A 26,888-nucleotide genomic window follows, 5' to 3' on the forward strand; every position below is an offset into this window, starting at 1 on the left:
CACGCTCTATCGTTTTTGTCTTCATTAGATTTAATCACAAGTATGTTTTAATGTATCCAATATTAACTGAATAGTTGTCTGTTTATAAAACTCGTTACCCCGCTCCTCACCCTCTCTTACCCTCCTAGCCCCAGGGGACGTCTTGCTCTGGTCTCGGATCTCGAGGTCGTTCCAACACCGAAGTTACGACACTGGGGAAATGAGATCTACACCTCACTTTTTAGGGGAAAACTCCGTACTTTATACGTTTTCCAAGACAGTTATTGTTTTACCTGATACCTGTGCTAAGGTAGGGGAAAACAAACAGTGGCCTAATGCGCGGTATGTCGGTATATGTTTCCTTTTACAACTCCTTGGGATCTAACGCACATTGCAGAGTTACTGGTCGAAGAATTATTGGCGCATATGTTATGTTAAATAACATTGATTACCACTTAGAAAATAATACAACATGTTTCTCGAGAACATCACATTGTGAGACTACAGATATGAAACACGCTACGTAGATTAGGTTTGATTCTTAATTAGACTAACTCAGCTTCATTGTCTAAATTAGTGATCGAATTGATCAAAAGCACAAATGAATCAACGAGATTCTCTTTGCCCCAATCGAACCTTTTAATATATTGACTCTGGTACTCTAACTCAGAAGGTGTGTAATGTAACTTACATCATTTAATTTAATATAATTTACCTTACTTAATCTCACTGAAAGATTTTATTGCTGATAAAAATCTAAATTTGAACCTTTTAACTTTGGTTCTGTCATTTAAACCCCATCTTTTTTTCAGAAAGCTTCCAAGTAGAGCGACTAACATATTTTCAATCCTACAAGCCCTGTATATTTTTACTATAACATTCATCTTCCTTATCATCAACATAACATCTTAAATGTGTATATATCAAGCGAAAATATTGTCGCCCTTGTTCACCCTAGGAGAGAAGTTGGACTGCACAAAGCACCCTATGCACAAAGGTCACGAGAATCCTATATTTCTATATAAATTTCACTCATCTTTGCCTATATTCTAAATACACATTCGTTGGTTATAATAATTATTTCTACTACAGCTTTAACAGCTACAATCTTTTCTAATAGTCATAATTGCACAACACTGGTTGTGTATTGTTCCTTAAAGAGGCAAAGTTACTTTGTGTCTGCATAAAGTAACATAATCCGGTATTATTTATATCAATAAAAGGCATTATTTTTCAAATATGGAGTGAGGCAGAATATTTTGTTCTGCAATCATCTTTAACAATATTGTATTGCTGTAAGAATCACTATTACAGCACTGGTATAAAAACATACTGTGTTACGGATGAAATGTGATTTTTGTAATGAATGTTTATGTAAATAATTTTGTGCATTTTGTATGTTCTGCAGTTGGTCACTTCCCTGGTATTTTGTTTTCTCTAATCCAGTTTTGGTGTGTTTATAACATTTTGGACAAACTGCGACTGTCCGTAAACTCGTTTTCAAACCATACATTGTAAATAATAAACATTAACTTAAGCATTAAATGGTTTGACTCAATCCTATAAATAAATATCGTTTGAAATTATTAAATAACACTATCTAAGAACTTACATGTTTTAACGCATATATTCGGAACAGAACGGACGAGAGCTGTAGATCCGTTATTTGCTACCACGGTCACGATCGACCTTCTCGGCCGGTTGTTCTCCGTCTTATCAGATTTACTGATTAGATTGTTTTAAGGACTAGAGGAGACGTGACCTTTCTTCTGCCCGTGATACTGCGTTGCTGTTCAATACATGGCGTTTAATGTGATGCTTTTCTTTCATTGAGCTTTAACATGTTACTTGTACATGATACTAAAGTGCGTTTTTTTGTTTCAGGTGAGTAAAACAATTCTACCAAAACACGAAAGGCATTAAACGAGTAAGTCTTAATTTATTAGTGCAGCCTTCAGAAGTTATCTGATAAAACGGTCATTCACAACTGTCAAGAATCGTCAGAACGTTATCATTATGTCTTTTTAATTATCACTGTTCATGATACAATCTACCGTTTCTGTGCTAAAACGACACGTTTTCTGATTATAAATAAAGTTTACATATATTAATTTTTCATTATGGTTTCATGATGGTATTTCATTTGGTTCAATTGTTTGGGTTAATGTATACATATTAACCCAAACAACTGAACCAAAAAGTCAACCAACTACAACAGTATTATCAAAGCTCACCGTAGTGTTAGAGACATAGTTTTCTTGAGGTCTGCGGTGCGGAAGGGATAATCAAATTTATATCCCGACTTCCCCTCTGTTCCCGTGGGACAGCCTTAAAGCTTAAGTAAGGTCTTGGGTAACAAGACCTGGATCCCACTGCCCCCCCGAGTTTGGTTCGTTTGGGTTCACGTTTCTTCAAAACCTTCCACATCTTAAATCTCTTTTAAGCTTAATTCAAGTTCTCGTAATATTGTGTCAGATATCTTCTCAATGTGCAGCACAAACTAATATTGTGTATGAATTTCTTAAAGCTGAGAAATACTTTATAGTCTGAGCAAATTGGTTAATTGTATATAAAAGATAAAAATAAACCAATAATGTATGATTTTCAATAATTTTTAGCAAATACAAATGTTATTAATGACTAGTTATTGTTGTTATTGATGAGCGATCACTTGCCATTAGTACACAAACTAAATAAATAATAATGTTGACTTATACGAATTTAAATTCCGAGGAATATGTTCTGTGAATATCTGGTGTTTAGCCTGTACAAGAGAAAGATGAACTGTCTAAAACTGGGGCTGCTCTAGTAAAGTCTATTGAGGCATTAATTGGAATGTAGTGAATAATCTAGAAGTGAATGCAGAAATAAGAATCTCGGCCTAGTTTTTACAAGAATTATGAAGTAACGTACTTTATGCCGAGTCAATGTGACAGTCCAGCGGTTGTCACCTGGACCCTGGGTATCTTACAGTGGTTCCCTTCCCTGTTTAACTAGACACCCTTCCTTTAATCAACGTGTGTAATAATATAATATATTATAATATATTTAGTGAACGACATCTTTGATAGTTAACGAGTAATGATACAATACAATGTAGACTTAATAGTGGCAGTTTAGTATTTGAAATTGTCTCTAACATTCTTCTTTTCTTGGTTAAATTTTAGTGAGGTCAAGATTAGTGATTATGAAATTGGTTAATATAACTGTTGTGGCTGAGTTCTGTAACGAGATAGGAGAGCGGAGATTCCACCCGAGTTGACGGGATATGTAAAACCATTATAGGGATACACCCGAGACACTGTACATGAGATAAATGGGTAATAGAATCAGTGTGTATTTACAGTAGACTGAACCTTAGCGTCATTAAGTAGTACCGTAATGTCCATTAAAACTATGGGTCATAAAGTGCGAAATTAACTGCTCCGCTTCTCAGCCTTTAAAAAAACGTTGATATAAATAGTATCATTTTCTAGACTGGCGTGCATTGATTTATATAAATATCAAATCGTGGAAAAGAACCACTCAACTCGAATGTTATAACTTGGTAAATATTCTAATGTACAATAAGAAATACATTTACATGAGACTCACGTCTGTAAACCTTCTTGAACATCGAGAACAATAACTAATCGTTGCCCCTCTCTCCCCTTGCTAGGTAAGCGCGCAACAGTGAGGGATAATTCTACCCTTGCTTGCAGGATCCTGTTTGAGACCAACGATAAATGCAAATGTAACCTGTTTTCTACTTCAGTCTGTTTTCAATCAGACCGTGAGTGAACAGCTCCACATAGAACACGTATGTGGCACTGTACCGGCCGTTTGTGTTTGTGATATTTTTACACAATTATTGGAAGTGTATTACAACACACGAACCTGATTAAGGCATAAACTCTCTAGTCAACCCATTATCAATTTCTAGTAATGAAAAGATAGGAGTACGCCAACCACTTGTTACGTACAAGGTTGTGCTAATGTTCATCCCATTGTCCGAAAAGCTGTCTTGATTTTACTACAAACTAAAAGTTCTATTCTTCAGTTCCCTGGCTACCTACTGTTAAGACAATGAGTGCATCCTCAATGACATCCTGACCAGATCAGTGACATCCACTGAAGGGACATCGGTAATGACTGTGTAGAAATGATGTTTCATCCAAATTTCAAGCCTCTAGCTCTATTCGTTGTAGAGTCATTTACCTGACTAATAGCATAGAATGACGTTCATAATAGTATTCGCAAACGTTCAGCTAAACCACACAGACGGATATTCAGTGAGTTCAGGTTATGCATGCAAGGTTATGCATTCTAGCCTAACTTTTTCTGTTTTAGAGATATTTTACGGCTTCACTGACGATCCCGTTGAGGAACATGCGCCATCATCCGTCATCGAACTCGATGTTGTAAAGTAAAGATGTCTTATTTTACCAGGCGAAGTTAGGGCTAAGAAGCCCTCTCTAGCACTTAACCTGGGGAAAAATGGTTTAAAGGTGATTTCCGAACCACCACCAATGGCCGGGCAGGCGGGCTGCTTGCAAGGACAGGATCGCTCAGCGGTCACCCATCCAAGCAGCAGCCACGCTTGACGTTGCTTGATCTGGATATCTTACGAGAACCGTTGTACCCGCTACACAGCGCTATTTGTATGTTTCCTATATATACATGAAATTTCATGCAAAATATCATAGCAGGACGTTTAGTTCTCGGCAATTGTAAATGGTTACGACTGTCGTTAAAATCATCTTAAATATCATATACACCCTTCGAAGCTCGTGGTCTAGTTATTATTGATAATTTCAACTCTACACAAAAGTTCACAGGATTCTTTCACCACTAAAGTTGAAAGTAAATGCTCTTTTTAGGGGTTTCAATTTTAATTTTCGCAGTTTTATATTCATGATACAGCTAAATACAATTAGTCTTACACATACGTTTAGGGGGTTCTCTATTCAGCTTGTAATGACCTATTTATATTTTGGTTGAGCATAAAAGGCTCGCCTACCACATTTAGGATACTTCCAAGGCTTTAATTTTTAATGTGTGTGATGTGAGTGTATTCATCAGTGGATGAGCATTGTGATACGGTAGTATTTGTAGTCGTATTAGACTCCGTCACAGGCAGCAGTTCTTACATATATCATTGTACTGCGTGTTTATCGAATAATTATTTAGAGCTCAATTGTAAAGTTAATCGCGTTACCTAGAAGAAAGAAACAAATAGGATGCAGACAGATTAAGCGAAGGGTAACGGGATAAAGCATGGGGGAGGATTTAAAGCTCAGAGACTGCATTGTCTTTATCCGATTGGAACAGTTGGATCAATTGGATCAATTTGAAACAGACCCCACACGGAGTTATAGACTTCTGTCCTGCGTTGTCTTCAAGCTTTATCTCGTCGTGTTCTACAACCTTAATTATATATTCGTATTAGTTTCTGCCTTTCTAATTTAATATTATTTGTTATTCATTTGTTGTATGAAAACTGGTAAATACTTCTTTGTTTGAATTTTATTGTTAATGATGGATGATTATAAAGGATAACAGGTTTTTGGACATTTGCCATCTGTAATTTTACTAAAATAGATCGCTACGTTTCGAGGGTGGAATATTCTTCAGGAGTCCAAAAATATATTGTTAGCACAAATAAAAATTGTAAATAGTCAATATGTGGTGATGAACTTAAACAAGTCGTATTTGACAACAGAACAAGTTTTACATACAATACTCAAGCATATACCTAAAGATCCAGATTGAATTTTTAATTTTTGGTTATACTTAACCTTGCGCTTTGTTTACGAGATGTTTTAGAACCTGAAGAAGGGGATGGATTCGAATCGTCGAAAAGTAGTGTTCTACGTGTGTATTGTGTAACATTAACGATGGAAAATTGGCGGAAACCTTTTATCCTTTGATAATTACTATTTTATATCGACCAACACTTAATACGCAATTAAAATTTTTAAATGTTTGGGCTTATCGTTAGCGAGTATTTTTAATTGGTCTTTTTAGGCAACCATGGTGGAAACGGGGAAATAGCAGCATAAAACATTTGTAAAAAACTGAATACAATCGTGTAAGATTTTAGCATGTGAAATTTTTATTCATAAAGTAAAAAAGAAAAAATAATAAAGTAGAAAGCAAATGTTACAAATCAGGGAGAAAATTTGATTTCAGCACACTCTTGCGTTGTAGTACCCTTCCTAGGTCACCACAACTCTAATTATTTAAACACAACTAAGATATCTAACTTAATGAAAAAAATGTGAATGTATCGTGTGGTAGATATCTCGAGAAAGATTTTATCCGTAGACTTTAAATCCTGCATCAACTTTACTTAATTTCTACATAGACAAGAGTGAGTTCTATGATGGTGCATGTTTAACCTTGGAATTAGGTTGAGCTGCATCTATCACTAAATAGGCAACATTGTTGTATAGCAGAGATATAAAAGTGTTCTTTCTGTATGATTGTATCACTTGCTATCTGCCCCCAGGACATCTCGAGAATGAAATTATCTATGTTTGAAAGTTTGCAAGAAACCTCAACGAAGCCTGTTACGCGAAACGTGGTGTGGCGTATTCCTTCCTACCTCGTATAAATACGAATTAAAATTTATAAATCCTAGAGCCCAGTGCGTGAGTTTTACCGTTAATTAGTATATCTCTCACCTTTTATTTGTATTTATGTACTGTACTCTTTACATCAGAAATATGATAGTAAAAAAATAAATTGGACTAAAAGATATTTAAGATTGTAGTAAATAAATATCAGTCTAGCTTATTCTAGTTTTTACGATTTAATCTAAACCCATACATACCGGTTCTATAACTACTAGTAATTTCAATGAGTTTTAACTTATTCAAAAAACTCATACCTTATAAGATAAAAGACATTTGTAACTTACCTTGAATTATGATTTCTACTGAATTAATACCAAATTCAAAAGAAAAAGCTGTGCAATTAAACCCCTGATGCCACAAATTGTTATGTTGATTATGTGTTAGATGTGAAAGATAAGTCACCCCTCATCTAGACTGACGTGACGTATTGGGGTGAGTCGAGGGCGGGATATTTATAACTGGTGCCACATATTTTACAAACTGGTCTTCTGTTGGAACCACAAAAACTATCCATCCCCGATTCTTCACGTCGGTTACTCGTAGATCTAGATTTTGAGTTTCCCCTCCATATAGTCAGTTTATGCGAGGTGCTTATCTTTATCTATTTTAGTGGGCTTATCTATATCAAAGCCGTCACACATAATCTATAAACTTAGCCACACTAATGAACTGTTCTAATACTCACACGAAGGCTTGAGTTAGCTGTTTCAGAGTGCGTTAAGTAAGTCTAACCTCGGTAGCTCAATGAACCGAGCTCACGCAGGTATCTTGGTGGATCTGATATTACCTCCATCCTCTGTTTAAATTTTGTTAATTTGAAAGGATATTTTCCACCGTTGTACGTCATAAACATTTAACACTCTGTCTCTTACTTTTGTGCGACATGTATTATGTAGGTTCCTTGGGACATTGATTGGGTTAATTTTCGCTAGTTTTGACTTACAGATATATGGTTGGTTTTGTCGTATAATTTGTTGTTTTCGAATTAGACTATGCTCATCGTCCTACATTTTAGTCTTTAATTTTTTTGTGTACGCTTAACTTTGCGTCTTAAGACCTTTTGACACTTATGTTACGACCTAAATAAAAGCAACCATTATGTGCTGGAGACTGTAAAGGATAAAAATTAAACACGCTGCGATTGCAGAATAAAGAACATGTTACGGATGAGTAAACATCACTTAGTTTAGGTCTACGCTAAACATTGTTTATAAATAACACCCAATCACAGTCGGTTACAGCGATACCGCTTTGCTAGATGTAACCCCGAGGGTTAACTCCTGATTCTGACTCCCAATGAAAATCCCAGGAGGTCTCTTTGTACTGCACCCCTTGCAACTAATAATAAATGCAAATCAAACCTTTGTCACCGTACAATGTTACAATAACAAAGGGCCCAACGCCCATGTACTCACTCACAATTCCTCGATCAAACTCACTGACAATCAAACTCAGGTCGTTTTCATGATGCCGCTTACTGAATTTGGCTGCGAAGAAACTTGTTGATTTCATGTGATACATTCTCTGTTGAATTCGATATACATTGATCTCTAAACTATTTTATAGCCATAAATTTCATGCTTGTTTACTTTTATAAACAAATAAACTTCCGCTTTAAAATCTTCGTTGCTAAAAGCTACGTATTTATGAGACGTCCTTGGTTATCACCAACCATCGAGATTTCTTTAACAAATCGTTTATATTAGTTAGTTACTATTTTGATTATTGCGTAAGACTATTAAGAATATTCTTTTCAAAATTTACGTGAGAGAAACACAGACACGTCTTAAATGGAAATACTTTTCAAATACATTCAAAATTACAGTATACAAGTTAATTGAGTTTGGAATATATAAAGTCAGCAGTGGTTCAATCGAATGTTTAACTATCTTTATATATTATAACATTTTACTCTGCGATATAAGTTCGTTCTCAAATTGCAATTACGTAAAATAATTTAACAACTAAGGTAAAGTATACTTATGACACAAATTAGCACTATTACATTCTCTTTCGATGCGAATGTTGAGTTCAGCTCCATTTCACCTTCGTTTAGTCCGCTGTGTTCACGCCGTACACTAAAATGTGTCTACTACATGGTTTCTAGATAGGACTTGAGGTCGTGTCCTATTAATTATGCCATAATTAGATCGGGGACCGCATGTTAGGACTATTCCCTACGGATATAAGTCATGACCTTGGCCCGTAACATGAGGAAGGAGATGTGTTAGTAAAAGTTCATATGAATATGTAATTAGTAACCCGGCTTTAAGTTTAGAGCCCTTTCACGGTAGAACACAAACACCATTCCGCTATTTGAGAGGAAAAAACAAAAGAACTTACAATGAAACCTGGTTCTTTAAATTTTATAGGTAATATTTAAGGCACGAAATCCTAAAGTTGTTTAATTGTATCAGCTTGATTGGTCGGTCGCTAATTACTAAATAGGCTACAATTCTAGGAAACTGAGCATTTCCTTTAAAATCATTTTCTTAAAGAATATAACAGAAAAATATAAAAATATTAATGGTATCTTTTAACAAATAAATTGTATCTTTGACAAAATTATATCTTTATAAAATGATACTATTTTTAGTTAGTACCTGTTCTATTATAATTTGCACTTGTTTATTATTATTTGTTTGGTAATAGAAAACGGTGTATTCTTTTATATATTGAATAAGAATAAATGTCTATTTTTCAAATTTTGTAATGATGGACGTAAAACGAAAATGTACAAGAAGGAATTTGACCTATTAAGACACTAGAAATTTGAATCCATGGTGCTTGTCCCTACGCAAGTTATATTTTTTATGGTAATTATTTGCGCTAAATAATATAAAGTGTAAATGTAATATAATTATTGTTGTTTAGCCTATAGTAAATTTAGTGATTTTTACTAAATGGTTAATAACTCAAAATTGCAAAGTAGGCTTCTGTTGGGCAATCAGCTTTGTCATATCAGATAGTTTCAAAAATTGTAGCTCTTGTAACAAAGAGATCGCTATTAACCTGTTATATTGTATGGTAAATAATCCCTATAATATGCTTTATGCATATCCTGTTGAACGGCTGACAGGCTGTGGCACAGCTCCATGCGGGCAGACAGGGATGTCGGCTCAAATGTCATATTTATTCCTGTCAGCCGAGGAGGTCCTGGGATGAGTCCTGCCACTCAGACACGTGGAGGTATGCAGGGGGTGTATCTGGATACCGCCATACTGTGTTCCATGTCTGACATAGTTTCTGCGTCTCAACAGGATAAAACAGACTTGGTACTCAAACGTTTTCAAAGTAAATTTGATGTAATACGAGTTCAGATAGTTTTTTGTGTACAGTTCTTAGCATGTGTCATAAATTTATACATATAAATTAATACATTTTTTTGTTTTCAAGTTGACACAATTTTAGACCTCGTACTAAATTTACAGCAAAGGAAAAATTGATGGTTAAAATTACCACAATTAAAAAAACAATTACTATTTCAAATATTACTCACAAAAGTTTTAACTAATGCCGTATATGGAGCTTGCTGTCACTGCGTGTGAAAATTGAGGAGTTGAATAAAATAGGGTTGTGGTAGACTAAAAACCGTGGATACCATCTAATAGTGAAGAGTATAAAAACAGTAACTGTTTTCGTAGGACTTAAAATTGTATTCAGCCTAGGAAATGGGGGAAAGATAAAGATTAGTTTTGAAAATATATATCCACTAGTGTAGTGTACCGTCGGCACATGCGAACTAAGTGCATATCAAAAGGATGAACGTAACATTATTTTTATTCCATCATCGCTTCCAGTGGGTACAATCGAAATCTAATCCCAAGATATGTCTGGAATTCATTCTTGAGTGACGGGGTGTGATACAAAAGTTTCCCCTTCTGTGCGTCCGGACAAGCCGTGTGTGACCCTTGACAGCTGAACATATGACATACGGGGTGAGAGAAAGGGCCGCCTATTATTTATCACCCTCAAAATTGAATTCTTTTATATGGGGTGGCTTCTCTTACAAACAGTTACTTTAGATATCCATTCATAAGTTCTCATACAAATATATTTACTTCAGTTTTAATTGATTTCAAAATTAACAATATAATATGCGTATGACGAGATTTAATGTCGTCACTGGAATTAGTGTTAACATTGTTCTCATTGTGTTCGTCCCCCTGACGCCAGGAATTTAATATCATAATTCATTTAACAATTTCTGTTACAGGTAAGACGGATCACGCGCATTCTTGCGAAGCAGTGAGTCTTATGAATAATATTAATTGTTTTTTATCGTAATATTAAAACAGCTTGGTAACGTGCAATATAGGCTGCGACTGTTTAGAACTTCTCAGCACGTTTTTTAGTGTTGTGGTCGTGCTGTACTATCGAAAGAGTGAAATTAGTGATGAGTGCACCAATTAAAGGAAGTGCTGAGCTGCAGACGGTATGGTCCATAAATACGGTGCTTACTGTTGACTAGTAGCGGTGGCACCACACTCACACCCACCCTCACCCCAGTGCCGTCCTGGTTGTCTGGGGTCGGCGTCAGTCTCATCTTGGACATCTGGGGACGGGGTGGGGACACCCAGTAGCAATCGTGATTCTCAGTGGTTCGTTGATTTATTAGGTTTCAGTTCAATCACGCCAATGATTAACTCGCTTTGTTTTGTCTCAAGGAATCTATTAAGTGATTCATGGGAACTGCAACTTAAAATCTCCTTAATCTTTTATATTGGGTCAGATCTGGTCTTCACTTCAACGTCTGAAATATAGATTGACGTATTCCTAACTTTTCACTCAACAAAAATTGACGAATGTCCAAAACTGGGCTATCTTTCTCACATGCAAAGAATGACTAGACATTAAAAAGATAGGACATTAAAAATTCATCTTTTAGAAAAAAATCTTCTGCAGAAAATATAATTAAGAATAACAACCGCCTTAAGCTATTACGAGTCATTACGTGTATCTAAGTTTTTTACATGTCAAGATCATGAAGACTATCTATCCACCAAAAGAGCACACCCATGCTCATTGGAACCAAAATATAAACATCCCTTACTGTGGACTAAGGAGGACGAAGGACTATTTTCCAGTACTGGCAATACGTAGTTTAATACTCTATCTCACATCATAAGGAACCCAAGGGAGTTCAGGACGAGAATACAGAGCTATATACCACGTAAGAACAGTGTTAAATTACAAACATGTCTACGCCCTTTTTTTGTCGTATATAAAATACTTATAAAAGATGTCTAAGTTTAAAGGTATGACAAATACGCACCCAAACTCTGTTTAGTTTTTCTTGTAGAGTGTATACTTTTTGAGTATTAAACTATACAGTTAAAAAATAATGAGATTTTTCTCTGAACCACCAATACAAATATGAAAATCTAAAAACATCTTCGATACTTATTGAGTATACTAAATTTAAAATGAGGGTTCTCTCATAAATCTACGGCAATATCGTTACCATATCTAATTAACACGAAAATAATGTTAACAATATACAGTAATTTACAACATATCCGTTCGCAATGAGTCTGGCCAGAGACGAAGTTGATTGTGATTAAAACTTTATTCAAACCGGCCAAAGCATTGAAAAATTGTAATTAATTGTGTTTACAATATTTTAACATTTTTAAATCTAAAAGTTTTAATCATAGTCATGATACCACCTGCGTAAACCTAAAAAATTAAAAAAATTAATCATTTATAATTAAAAAACAAGTATTTTAGAAATTAGATTAATCATGTTTAGGAATTTTAAAAAATAACATCATGTCTTTTAGAAATTTCAACGTTACTATAGACATTTGCGTAAATTCCATATGTACTAAATGTGAGTTAATTATTTGTTCTCAAATTACGCTTAGATTTCCTTACGAGCAATCTCTTAGGCATGAGCTTAGTTATAGTTAGCATTGGTTTGTAAAGAATGCCATATTCCACCCATCTTCTTTTGTCATCATTTTGTTTAACTAACAATTACTAAATATTTCCAATTATTACAGTTTTGTAGTTTATTGTGTTATGAGTAAATTAGTCTTAAAGATCAGGAGATTGCTTATTTTGGATTTTCAGTTTACCTAAAACATGCTTCAAAGTGTATTTATGTAATGTTTTCATTTACGGTTAGGCAGTAATTTTTTTAACATGTTGAGTTTACCTCTACAGCTTCCATAGCGTAAGTCTATATCAAGAGGTAGAGTCTGTGCGTCAAATTTATTACACTTCCGTCGTCTCCTGAGACATTCCCACCGCTTCCCTGGTCTTAAATCCCGAACTACTACAAGGGGAGGTGGATTTTCGTTTGCGGGACGAAAATCGTCTAACTTCTAATTCAGACGGAGAAAACATGTTTGTTTGTCATTAAACTTTGTATTACGTTGCTTGAAATTTAAGCTGAAATGAATTATATTTCTGTATCACTACATCTACGTTATGGATGTTAGTTGGCTACTCCTTATCAAAAGGCTGTATGAACGAATGAAGACATAGTTAAGATCAATTATACTTGCCTCAGCAAGTCCAATTGTCTTAAGCCGAATAACATTGTAATTTAACTAACACCAAATTTTACTCCCCCCCCCCTCAACAATGTGCCCAAGTATTAAATACACGTTGAATTCTTGAAATATTTCAGCCTTGGTGACACTGTGGAGAGCCATATTCAGTCAATATACCCTAAACCGAAACTGCCAATAATACGCATCCGTTTGTAAACGTGAGTCGACAGGACCAGAGTGTGATCGTGATTGGCTGAAGCTTCCTCAACCATCGATCAATGACCAACAGTGATCAATACGGTTTCTTTATCACAATTTTTCTACAATTAGAAGTTATCTCTAGTTCGATAGTTTTTAATCTTTAGCAACTGCATAACACGGGACCGGACCCCGAGAGAGATATTTGTTGCTAAAAAGCCGTGAACGTATATTTTAATCTAAATTACAATTTTGTTGTTATAATTGCGTACAATGTTTAACCCTCAACCACTTGTAGTGTAGACCGATTCTATAGTTTTAATCCAGATATCATTGTATTCAAGTCAATAAATGAATTCTATTGTTATAACTGAATCAAAAATATTTCTTCATTTTGTAGCCTGCTTTATTTACACTCAACACTTGAATTCGTATTTCGTATTTGGCTTAATATAATTTATGTATTGATTGTTAAATCAATACATAAATCCGATGGCCAAACATGGCTCACCACAGCGAGACCGAAATATTTCAACTATTTAATTATGTGAGCAACGTATTGCCGCGGTTGTCAACTGGAAATTAGGTTTTAGTTATAACCTGGATCGATGACTGCCACGATGTCCTGCATTGTCAGCATCAACAATATAAATACTCAGGGAGCTTTATGAACATGTTAAATTACTGAACATTCTCACTTCAATGCATGTATCTTGTGTCTCGCATTTTAAACTGTCATCTGATTTGGCTGTAGGACATTTTTAAACTTTCAAGTGTAATTATTTTAGTTGTGATGCATTAGGTTTGTACTGTTTAACGTACAATCACTTATACCATCTATTGGCATGATCATTAAAAATTGTCTTGACATAAACCTGATTTCTACTCCGTGATAGTAATACAGGTATACTCGGGATTTCGCTAATCAAGTAACATGTGATAAAACTTGCTTTAATAACATAATTCCGACGCAAGTAAAGTAATTACTTTTGTCGTCTAGTGATGGTTAGATCACATTTTACATTTGTTATTTTATGCACGTAATGCAAGTGCGGTAATTAGTTTAAAAAGTAATATCTTTGGTATTAAAACGTCGACGTTGTTGGTTTAATAACAAGGAATTTTGGTGAATATACGCATACCCACGAAAGAAGGTCTCCATTGTATTAATTACTCGAACGTTTTTCACAAATAAACGTGAAACATTTCCATCTGTGTGTAGATTGCAACCCTCCCCGCCGCTATCTCTCTGGCCATTATCAGCCTTGTTAATTCACCTTTTAATTAAAACGGACTCCGGACAAAAGGGACATTATTCTTTCACCTCTGTTGTGCGTTGGACGAATTTATTTGTTGTAAACTTCAGCCCCTCCTGAAAGAAGTTAAAATGTACTGACTGAGAACTTACTGAGTGATGGAACTGAAAACGTTTTGAAATATTTGCTGTAATTTTCTACTTTTCCTGAAAAAGTGAAACAATACTGAAAACATTAGTAAATGGTGAAAGCTGGAGATCTTTTGAGAATATTTGCCGTAAATATTGATGTACCTTTCCTGAAAAGCGAAAATATATTAAGATATGGGAGCTGAAAAACATTTTTAAATACATGCTTAATTCTGCAATTCCTGACAAAGTTAAAGTATAATAGAAACGTTACTGAGGGGTAAAAAACTAGAAATTATTTTAAAATATATTTTCCGTACACTTCTGACCTAAAGAAAAAGTGAAAATGCACTGTGAAAATTATTTAGTACTGAAAGATACAAAACGTTTTGGAGTATTTCCGGAAATGCTTGCCTTAAGGAAATATATTGAGAATATTAGTGTGTAATTAAAACTGGAGAACTTTTGCAATATTTGTTGTACATGTGGTTTTCAGAAAGAATTGAATATATACTAAATACTTTTGGAATATAGTTTTGCTGAATTGGTCTTTCTTGATTAATGATTACTATGTTAGTATCTTTTCGATACTACTTATTCGGAAATGTTTATGACACTAGCACTTAAGTATAATTTAAATATAAAGAGTTTACAAACATCTTGTAGTTTATTAAATTATCATCTACACAAATATTTCATAACCCAACCTAATTGTCTACGTACAAAATAAAATCATTAAAACTGTTATTTTTGACATTGTTGGTGCGGTGGTACATGTTATTGTATCATATGTCTATGAGTCAGGTGAGGGGGTGGAGAATCCTCCAACCTCCCCCTAACATGTTTTGTTACTTGAAACGCAGAAGTTCAGTAAAACAATACGCTCTGGCAGGCGCCCTGCCAAACTCTGCCCCTCTTAAATCTTCTCTTCCATAATCCGTATAAACAACGGGAATTGGTTAAACTTAAAACCGAAAAGTTTCACTTAACAGAGCCCTTTTCCAGATTCGGGAATGTAAAATAAATCAAATAAGTCATCTATATAAAGTGAGTAAACGAGACTCTCTATTCATTGTTGTTGATATTCAGATGAGGCAGATATAATGCGTTTTTAGTTCCAATCTGTTGAATGTATAATTACAAGTAGTACATATATAAGTTGTATACACGATATTTATATTTTATCACAGCAATATTAAATGTTAAACTAAGTACAGATATTTCTTTTCTCACAAAGAAAATGTGCATTATAAGTATTTAAAAATTATATGTACATGCCATATCTCCACCAAACTATATTTTCCTACATCTCCTTTAGTGTTGATTACATGTTTTTATTTATGATTTAAATATGTTAATGATTAAATCCTTTAATACCTTCATTACAATTGTGTGGATAATTTTGTTAGATTTTAATGCATTATGACGGCTATTATGTTAGTATTTGGTACAGATGTTAAGTTTTGTATACCCCACACAGTTGTATAAGAAGGAATAGTACGCCATTGTGGTATGAACCTATATAAGCTGCCCAGGTTAGCGTGACGCTATAACACGTCGTGTCCCAACGGAATGGGAAGTTATCCCGCTTGGCGACGCGACGTAAGGCGAAAGCCTTTATTTACACGCGATTATCATATCACGAAACGTATCAGCTCCAACAATAATTCTTTATTCGATTATAAAAGAACAACCCCTCCTTCGAGCTCACCGTACAATATATTCAACATAAATAACTATGTATTTGTTGGCCTTTGGTGTAAAGGTTAGAGTAATTCCTCGTGCTAGTACTTGTTTAAGATCTAGTTACCATAGTAAACTCAAGGAGTAATATAAGCTTAATATACAGGCCAGTCACATCCTTAGCATATTATTGAAAGGCAATTATCGTATTCTACAGCCTATTCGTGATGTAAAAAAATCAATGTGCATGCCCTGTGAACGATCAAAGTAACTGAAAGAGTTTATAACTATTATACATTTTACATTTAGTTCATAGAATCATGAATCACTAATTCTTTCGACTGTGAAATTAAATATTAAAACAAATAGTGCAGGGAGTATATGATTTAGTTAAACTTTAAGATTCTATAATTTTCTTTAATTTTAAAATTCCAGTTAAATATCTCCAATTTTTACTTAAAACCATACTTGTTTATACAGCTTATTATTTTATTCTAGTTCTCAATAAGCTACCTTTTATAAAGAAAACCGTAAACATAGTGTTTTTCTTTGTTATTTATAGTACATACGTACGGCATAAACATGCCTTTGGTGCTATACATATGCAGTTTATATATATATATATATATATATATATTATATATATATTTATTTATTTATTTATTTGAAAGCCAGAAAATCTGTAAATTTCCTAAACCGTTGTTGGTTTGTAGAGTATAAAATAACCTGTGTTACTTTAAATCTGAAAATGCTATGAATTTACTCTAAGCCCAGGGAAATTGTTAAGCATCCTAAAGTACGTTTGTTACCTAAGGTATAGAGTACATGTAATATTCTGCACATTTAAGTGATTTTCATGTATTCAAAAATCAGATCATTTGAAAGGTCTTTAAAAATATTTTCCAAAAGCTTGTTAGGTAATTCGTTACAAAACTCACCACTATTGAGTACTTTGAATCAGTAAAAAAGGAAAAAATCTGAGCAAGTTATTTAAAAGGTTTTACGTTAAACATTATAACATTTGACTTGTACAGCTAGAAGTGTACATAAAATGTCACGCTTGCTGACAGTTAAACATAATATTTCAAGGAATATGTTTTAATCTCTTTATATATTAGACATTGATTTTATTATTAAGATTTGTATAATCCATCATATCACATCAATTGTGAGTTACTGAATCCCAATATTACCTTACATCTAAGTAATCAATCAATGTTTGGGGTTGTACATTGCCCCAAGATGAGTTAAATATTACGACGCAGGTTCGGTTGATCGGTGTAGCTCATTAGCGAGATCTATTGTATACGGCAGAGAGGTGAATTGTTGAATACTCTTCTAGCAGATCATTGTAGTATATTGCCGGGGAATCATTATGTTTATATCAAGGTGCAGGGAACTAGGTCACCGAGGCTCATTATTTCTCGATCAGCGAGTTTCGACTCATTAGCCTCAACTCCGTTCTTATTCTGCTATCTTTTATAACAATCTAAAATAATAAAGTATAAATTCTGTTTTCCATGATAGCTGTATCTCCTGCACTTACTTATTATTATTCTTTATTTTAATTGGATGCAACTTTTCAACAAAAATTAGAATGTAACTAGTTTGAGTAAAGTTTTATATCAAAATCCCCGAATTTAAAATAAACGGTGGATTATTCCACGGCGTTTTACTTTCAAAGATGATGTCGAAGTTTCCGTCATTAGTTAATTATCACGCTTCCACCAGGGATTCGTGGTGCAATAGATATATATGCAACCTTTCGAGTTTTATCTAAAATTTTCGTTACCAAACTTAAAGAATGGCTTCAAGGCATAAAATAAAAGTGTTTACTGGTAATTTATCAAGTTAAATTTAAATTACAGTCATTTATATTACACAATACAAAATTTAGTATTACGCTTACTTGTTACCAGTTAGATAAAAATAACAAAGATTTTAAAGTCTTTAGTAAACATGATTTTGAGGACAGATAGAAAAACTACTCATATTATCTTAGAACTTCAATCCGTTACATTCCGAGAAACAAAGACATATCTCATGATTTGCCCTCGCGGCAGATTGAATTGTAAAAAGAAAGCCGATACGTAACATCAATATTTATATTAAAAGTAGTCTCTTGCATTTTGGTGTAAACACGAATTTGATATAATTTATTTGTTTTCCTGATTAAATTAGCGATGAAAATGTATTCGTACTAACAACAATAGAATAGATCTTTAATAAACACTATGATATAACGAGGAACCTTCAATAGTTAATGTAAAAATATTATTCTGATGGATGTTTGCAACTGCCAGCGTGCAAAATCATAGGTTTGTAAAAAAATTCAAGGACTAAGTTTTACAAGAAATCGCATTCAGCCCTGAATTAATATTTCCCAAATCTTTATTTTCCTTATATCTGTCTTATACATTAGTATATTTTGTTGAATACAATTCGCTTAATATAATAAGGCATGATTGATAAAAGATGTCAATGTTATTTTGTATTTCGTTTTTATTCGTTTATAACTTTAGTTATTAATCACTTTAGTTATCCAATCAAATCTATCGACGGAAACTGTTAATGATAAACATCTTGTGGTTCTGGTTCTGATTGTGGTCTACAGTATGGTATAACGATAAGTTTTCCACCTTATGCTTTCAAAGGGAAGGTTTTTATAAAGGGAGGCAAGTTAATTCTTGGCAACGTTTGCTACGTTTATTGTTTTCTGTAGCATGATCTGAGTTAACAAAACCAGTGTGGGGAGGGGAGTATCAGTACATTAAACCTCCCTTTTAACACACCTCTTTTAGCCATTGTTGTTTATTGAAACTGCTAGAACGAGGACAATGCTTTTAATTTTGTTAATATTATACATTCAAAAATAGTATTTATATAATGTATGTAATGTGCGCAATTGCTAAATTTTATCGATATAACCAAGGATATCGATATAGCCAGAGACGAAGTTAAAGGGGTCCCAATTTTAACGGGTTGATTGTACTTCTTAAGGAAGAAAATGGCCTTACTCTCTGTCCAATACGGAAAAAATATCAGCTGTCTGAACCCCCCCCCCCAAATGGTTTCTTGACTAGGCTTTATTACTATTGAATTCTAATTTAAGTCACTGATTCGTCTCTTTTTTGTATATGTGAGCCTTTCAGTGTCATTCATGTGGAAAGCCAAGGTTGATGGAACTTGATACTGGGTTGCATGTTCCTGTAGCAGATTTGTGTTTATATAAATTCATACTTTAATTAAAAATAAATTCATACAATAATTCCAATGAAGTGTAACGAATTACAATAAATGCGTACCATACTCTCTGTTTAGCTTGCTATGAAGATGCGTTGCAGCTTATACTAAATTGGTGAAGCCTTGTATCAGATCAATTAGCCCAACAAAGAAGGTGTCGTGTGCAAGTGTGTTGATAAGTTATAGAAAAACAATAAAATTTACAATATACTCAGTTTACTAAACTGTTTGTACTGTGTTTTATCGTTACCAACTTACTTATCCACAAGAACAATGTAATCAGTTGCTTTTTAACAAGTAGACATCAAGACTCCGATCACGACCAATGTTTGCCATTTTCAATAGCGATGTAGAGTTGGCAGAGGTAGAGTTTTACCCAAACTTCAACCCTCTCTGTCAACTCGTTTGACACTTATCAAGCAAGCGTACAGACAGACAAAGATGAGATTTCGTTCATCAGTAACTCGCGGGGGAGGCTACGCTAAACGCCCAGCCTATAAACGCACATTAGTTTAACCTTTACACACACACACACACACACACACACACACACACACACACACACACACACACACACACACACACACACACACACACACACACACACACACACACACACACACACACCAACACACAACACACACACACACACACACACACACACACACACACACACACACACACACACACACACACACACACACACACACACACACACAATGGATTTATTTTTACTTTATAACCTATCGCATACACAGTTATAGCGATAACTTTGTGTGTAGTTCCTGATTTCCAATTCAGTATTTACACTGCCCGCGACCTGTACTCTATCTGGAAGGTATTAAAGTATTAGTGATAAATAAGGAAGACTACGTCAATATTTTGGCTATGTGAATCTGTAATAAAATAATTATGTAAATCTGTATATGAAATCGGTCTTTTTCTACATAAATTTGTTAAATAGTAATTAATCCATGTACATATAAGATTCACACAGAAACATTGTATTGTAATGAAAATCATTATAAACATAGTGTAATTATCTGTTAACCAATAATTAATTATGAAGTTCCATTATATGTTTATAGCATTCATCCCATTATGATTTCAATTCTCATTTCTCCACCACAAGTAGGTTCCCCAGGTGGCCTGAAGATAGAGGGAGAAACACAGCGACCGCATGCGGCGGGAAGGGCTTGATTCCATTTCCCTTCATGTCTGTTGAGGGGGGTGTGGGGGAGGGGGTGAAGAGCTTGTTTACACGCAATGGCCTCATCAGTAACTACATTTACCTATACCTTCTGGTACTACTTTCTTTCCACAGAACAAGAACTGGTTGTTCTTTGTACATTACTCATTTTCTTTGTGCAAATCCTAAATGTGAGGCTATAATACGTAACGTTTTTTCTTATCTTTTTAAGGCAACATTGACCGCCGTAAAGCATTACCGGTGACAATGATAATTGAGAATTGAGCTCATAAATTGGTTATTAGTCAATACCATCAACCAGTACCTAAATGGTAAACTGTATGTATCTAGTAATTGGCCTAACCTTAATTAAACGATTGTTGAATCTATATGGTAACGAAAGTAAACAAGGCATTCGTAATCACTCCAATACATGCATAATACAGATTGATAAGTTCTCCTCTGCCATATTTGTATAGGTTATACATAAGTTTAAGGTATAGGATGAAACTTCCAATATTACCAATATGAAACTCAGACAGAGAAGCCTATCGAAACTGAGGAACTCTGAAAGAATAAGAAAGGTGGAAGAAAATAAATATATATATAGAGTGCCGTTCCCAAAGGACTCGCTTATACCTTCCCCGTAAACATTCACTCGTCAAAGATGATGGTGATGGTGGGGTGGTTGGAGGAGTGGGGTTTGTGATACTCTCCGAATATGAGACTATACTTCAGTCAATTGTTTGGAAAGCATAACTTAAGTAAATCTTATACCTCATTGTAACCTGTTCTCTATGGTTCACCATCTTTTTGCTTTTTCCCATACTTATAATATTCCCAGGTTAATATAAGGATTAGCATCAGAACTACTTTTCATGATTATGGAAACCCATGAATAAATTAACCATACTCATTTTCTAGAATAGTGGAAAGAATAAATTATGTAAGTGCTAACTTGAAAATTTAATTGCAATGGATTTAAATTAAAGAATCGTGTCAAGCCTACTCATTGTATTTCAGATTTAGAAAAGATTGTATCTTATATGAAAATATTTATTTTTAATGTCTTGTGTATTAACAGTATGCTATTTTCCAAAGTCTAACAAAATCAAAAACCATGAAATCTTTGAAGTCGTATATAACCGATGTATTTATATGTTCTCCACATGATTTACATAACTCTACATTCTGTTGTCAATGTCGTTTCATTAGTTTTCCAATGTCTAGATTGTTTTGAATTAAACTTGTAACGAAAGTTGAGGCTATAAATACATTAAATTATTAACAGTTAAGAGTGAAAGAACTTAAATACATTTGTGAAAGTTCTTATTAATTTAGTTTCTGTAAAGGAGCTACTTGAGAAGACAACCCGTTGGTTTTGGCCGCGACTCAAGCTGACAGTGTTGCTCTTGGCGGCTGAGGTTCCGGCATACCCCACGCGCGTGGCGTTGATTTATCCTTTAATTATAACTCACTGGATAATCACTGAGGGAACGGAAATGTTTTCTTCTTCAAAGCAAACTGTGAAACCTGAATATATAAGAATATATTTTGGCTTCGACCGAACCCTTTGAAACTGCTGTAAATCTGTTTTATAGCTTCCCCCCATAAATCTTTGCAGAACGCAAATATGGCTGTGCTTTTTGCTTAACATTATTTGCAAATTCAAATTTACTATCATGAACTCGTTATTTATATTTTGAATTGTTAGTCTGATTTGAAGTAAAATTATAATACTTCAAGTCTGAATGTTCTGGATATGGCGTTTATTCTTTGTTGTTAGTAATTTGATTGCAGAATAAACAGATTTTCTATTTTAAAATTGATTTGTATTCTAATTTAATATAATGCCTTGGTGAACCATTATTGGTGAGACATCAGCTTTCAGTGCCAAGAAAGTAAGTAACCTAGAACGTCCAGTTGTTGTAACTGAAAACTTGAATAAGGACGGTGTGTAATTTTTTCATTTATAGATTTGAGCCATTTTTTAACTCTAAATTGGAAGCCAGACATTAAGTGATTTCTAATGTTGGTTTAAATATCACTACTGTAATTAGCAATAATGTAAAAGTCGATATATTTAAAAAAAAAATGTATGGTGTTAGTTTGTTCTTCGTCTAGAGCCCGTTTTTTTTTTCATTTCGGTCCAAATTATCATATTTAGTTAATAGCCTGAGATGGATTTGATTGAGAAAAGAAATCGGTAGTTTCTTGGGTGTAAAATGTTTAACAATAATAGGTACACTGTTCCTAAGAATATAGTATGCTATCCAACCACTAGGCGGGTGTAGGGGGGGGGGGAGGCATGTAACCAGTAATGCGGTAGCAGCAAGTCAAAGACAACGGAGAGTGTTGGGATAGATACATTACGATATTGGTCCAGTGTGCAGTTTATGTATTTGTTTGTTCCTCCCGCTCTTGTATATCGCCCGCACAAACAAATATATGGCTCCATATTTCATCTCAGGTCCGTATTAGCATTAGTCGCCTAACCGTATTTCCTGTATGAATAATACATATAAGGAAAATAGATATTTTCATTCTGACACATTTTACGTAATTATTATTTTAGTCATTTTTTGTATGATTTTAATTAATAAGAATTTCGTGTGCAATTATTTTAATAATGGTTTACTATATAACACAGAACAGAATTACTACTTACAGAAAGTATAGGCTTGTTTTATAGTCTAACTTAAGGTTTGTGAGAAAAATATTAATTGGTAGTAAAAATACTTTGCTCGTAGTTTAATCAAGCGATAATAATAATATAGCCTACTCGTAGCGTAATAATTAATGTATTATTACGCTACGAATATAATACTTTATTATAATAATAATAAAGTATTGTGCTATAAATATAACGAAAATGGTATTAAAACGTTAGAAATGCCATACTACAATTTTGCGAATTCAATTTTTTTCTACTTGGTTTGTCGATAAAATTCAATATGAAGTATAACATAATATTTAAATTATAAAAAAACACTACTGTAAAAATGGTACTTTGTAATTTGTCGCATTAGTTGAAACGTGTTTATTTTATTTTTTTGTACAAAAGTCCAAGTCCCTGATTATGAGAATGACTTTACCTAACCTTGCACCACTGATTTCATTGTCTAAACATTATGATTGGTGATGAACTGTTTGAAACAGTAACAGGATTTTAAACATTTGCCATCGTTATTTTGCCCAAAAGTGAAATGGACATTTTGAATCTGAAATAGAAGTTTAAATCTGCCCTGTGTTAATGTGTTAAAAAATCATAAGGCTTTTGTTGAAGTTAATCTATACACCATATTAAATTGATAATGAGTGAATGGCGACCTGGAATCAATTATTCTAACACTCTGAGCTGTCAGTTATGTGCTTCCGATGTTTGACCGTGTATGTTCTTATCTTTATGTACGAGTAATATGAACCACACTGAACGATAAAACCATCAACTTTATATATCTTTTACATAAGATAAATGCTATATTATGCTTAATTTAATCTTAAAAGCTTATCTATAGGATTATCTGGAGTAGGCCTCTACACTGTGGACATGAGTATGGCAACACAAGCTTCAGTGACGTGACCTATGACCTTGCCCTGGCCCTATATCGATTGTGAGACGTCAGTGGACGCCGAACTACCTGTGGTGGTCCCAGTGTAACGGTTATAATATTGTAACACAATTTCGTTAAACTATTATTTCTTCAACACTCCGTTTAGAATTACTTGAAATAGTATATTTTCACTAGATGTTCATATAATCTATGAGCATGCTTTGCTAGTTCATACTTGTAAATTTGCATTGTTAATAATTTCTGTTGATATTTATTCAAAATTACGTCAATGTAAATGCATTATCTGAATATTACATATGTCATTGAAACAAGGCTGATTATTCTATTTTAGTTGTTTAAGTTAAATTTTAATTCCTGCGTTATCAAACTGAGACTCATCACCAAAGTACTTAGTGCCAGTAGTTGAGCACCAAAATTATGTCAAACGTAGTATAAGGACCAGAATTTTTGTAAAATTTTCTAAAATAATTATTTTATTTTACCATAATAAATAGTGGTTTATTGCTTATACAGTTTGCACCATTCATAATTTATATGGCAAGTTTGATAGCAAGTTCAATACAGGACGTGGAAAATTGTTGATATGTATATTTCATTACATGTGGTATATAGTACTTAATGGAATATTTATAGTGATAGTAATTGCTCCAAACAAACGTATACGTCTATTGATAAATCTATAGTCGTATTATTGTATAATTTAACCACACAATGAAAAGTACAAAAAAATGTTTAAAGAAAATTAACTTAAATAAAGTAAAGTAAGTACGTCTAGCAATGTTATTTCATTAAGTATTAATTTTTCTATAAAACGTGTAATTTTAGGTAGTACCGAATAACACGTGAGTGTCACTACAGAGTTAACTTAATATTATTATTAACCTTCGTCTCAATTATGTTTAAAAACAATTTCATCATCACAGCTCAATAGGCCTAGGGCTAGACACTGACATATTTATACCTTATAAATTATTTGCAACATATGCGTTTAACATGCGATCAAATCTAGTAACAATATGTTTGCGCCTTTATCGTTGAAATTAACAGCATGTTTAGAAGCGATTAATGCAAATTTTTAATGACTGAGGACCGAAATAACGAGTGCTCTCATTAATGAAGATCGGCTATCAGCGACACCTCGTGGCGGGGTTAGTCTCTAATCTGCCTCATTACATCCTCGGCAATCACCGACCATCCTCGCCAATTTGCAAATTCCAGACCAGACTAATTCGTCTCTACACCGATGAGAATCAGCAATCTCCGCGACATACTTTCCTTCATTTTGTTTCGTGTGTTACTTTCAGGACTATCGGTTACTGATGATGTTTTTTTTTGTTCAGACCATTGGATATAGCTTAAATAAACATTTGATGTGTGTGTGGGATTATTTTGTATGTACACACATAAAACCTCGGCCACGGAATATTTTACTATTTTTACCTACAAAATTTACTCTGCACAACAGTAATAGTATAATTCTACAACATACTTCGCAAATTGCAAAAATCTTACATAAGCATTTAACGGATTAGAAGCTCTGTTAACTCTTTGATCGCAATGGGCAATAATACTATATGATTAAATAGAGGCAGTAAATATCTAGTCCCTTATATTGTGCAGACACATGTCCTACTAATGTCCTTCTAAGTAGATTCTTTGTCAATGCAAACGCCATAGAAAAAAAATAAAAAGCAACAATAACAAGGGATAGTAACAAAGAGAATATTTAATCAGTGAACAGTGAATTTCGTTATTGTGTAACGGTCTGTTAGTAGTGTTAGTAGATGGTATTGATGTAACCCTTTAGAAGCATATCACACTTGTCCTGTTACGTAGGGCTCATTGCTCACGAGATTTTAAAGATTTCTGTTGTACCATAAAAGAATTCAGTTTATGTCAATATTTATTGCAATTAGGAAATTAATTTTTACACCATGGATATTTCAATACTGTAGTCTTACACTAATTTAAAATTTAACCCGGTATCTCTTGTGAACAATATTTTTCATGGGCATGAATGTTTTATATCTAGATCACTAAAAATGTTGGACTTATCAAGTTTTTATAATGGTTTGAAGCAATTGCATATTTTTTAAAGTAATAATACTGAAACCCGCCAAGAAACATTATTCCATCAAGAGAAATATTGAACTTCAGGCAATTCTCTTCTTAGGTTCACAGTATAATCTGTCATTATTTACAGTCAAACAATCTAAATTATTCTTTTTAAACATATATTATTCTAAAAGACAGTTTTGGATTTCACTGTAAACCCTTTATCCTTGTTCTTCATTACGATAAACATATTGATAACACGTACACAACACGATTATAATACTGCGTTTAAGAAATGTGTTATCGTCACTGAATTGTATAATATATTTTACAAGTTCTGTCTTCATAATAGCAATATTTGTAAATTATGCATCTCAATTATCGTATTATAACATTTTCAATGGTACCCTTGGTGATATTTCAAACGCTTTCACCGACATTCGTTAGTCAGACCACTCCTCTTGT

General features: G+C 33.7%; 1 protein-coding gene across 1 annotated transcript in view; it reads left to right on the plus strand.

The window, feature by feature from the left end:
- The window catches only part of LOC124366234 (discoidin domain-containing receptor 2-like), a 115,189-nt gene that overhangs the window by 40,106 nt on the left and 48,195 nt on the right, over positions 1-26,888 (plus strand). The gene's annotated exons all lie outside the window — the stretch shown is intronic.

This window comes from Homalodisca vitripennis, chromosome 1 (assembly GCF_021130785.1).
Source record: "Homalodisca vitripennis isolate AUS2020 chromosome 1, UT_GWSS_2.1, whole genome shotgun sequence".
NCBI classification, from domain to species: domain Eukaryota; kingdom Metazoa; phylum Arthropoda; class Insecta; order Hemiptera; family Cicadellidae; genus Homalodisca; species Homalodisca vitripennis.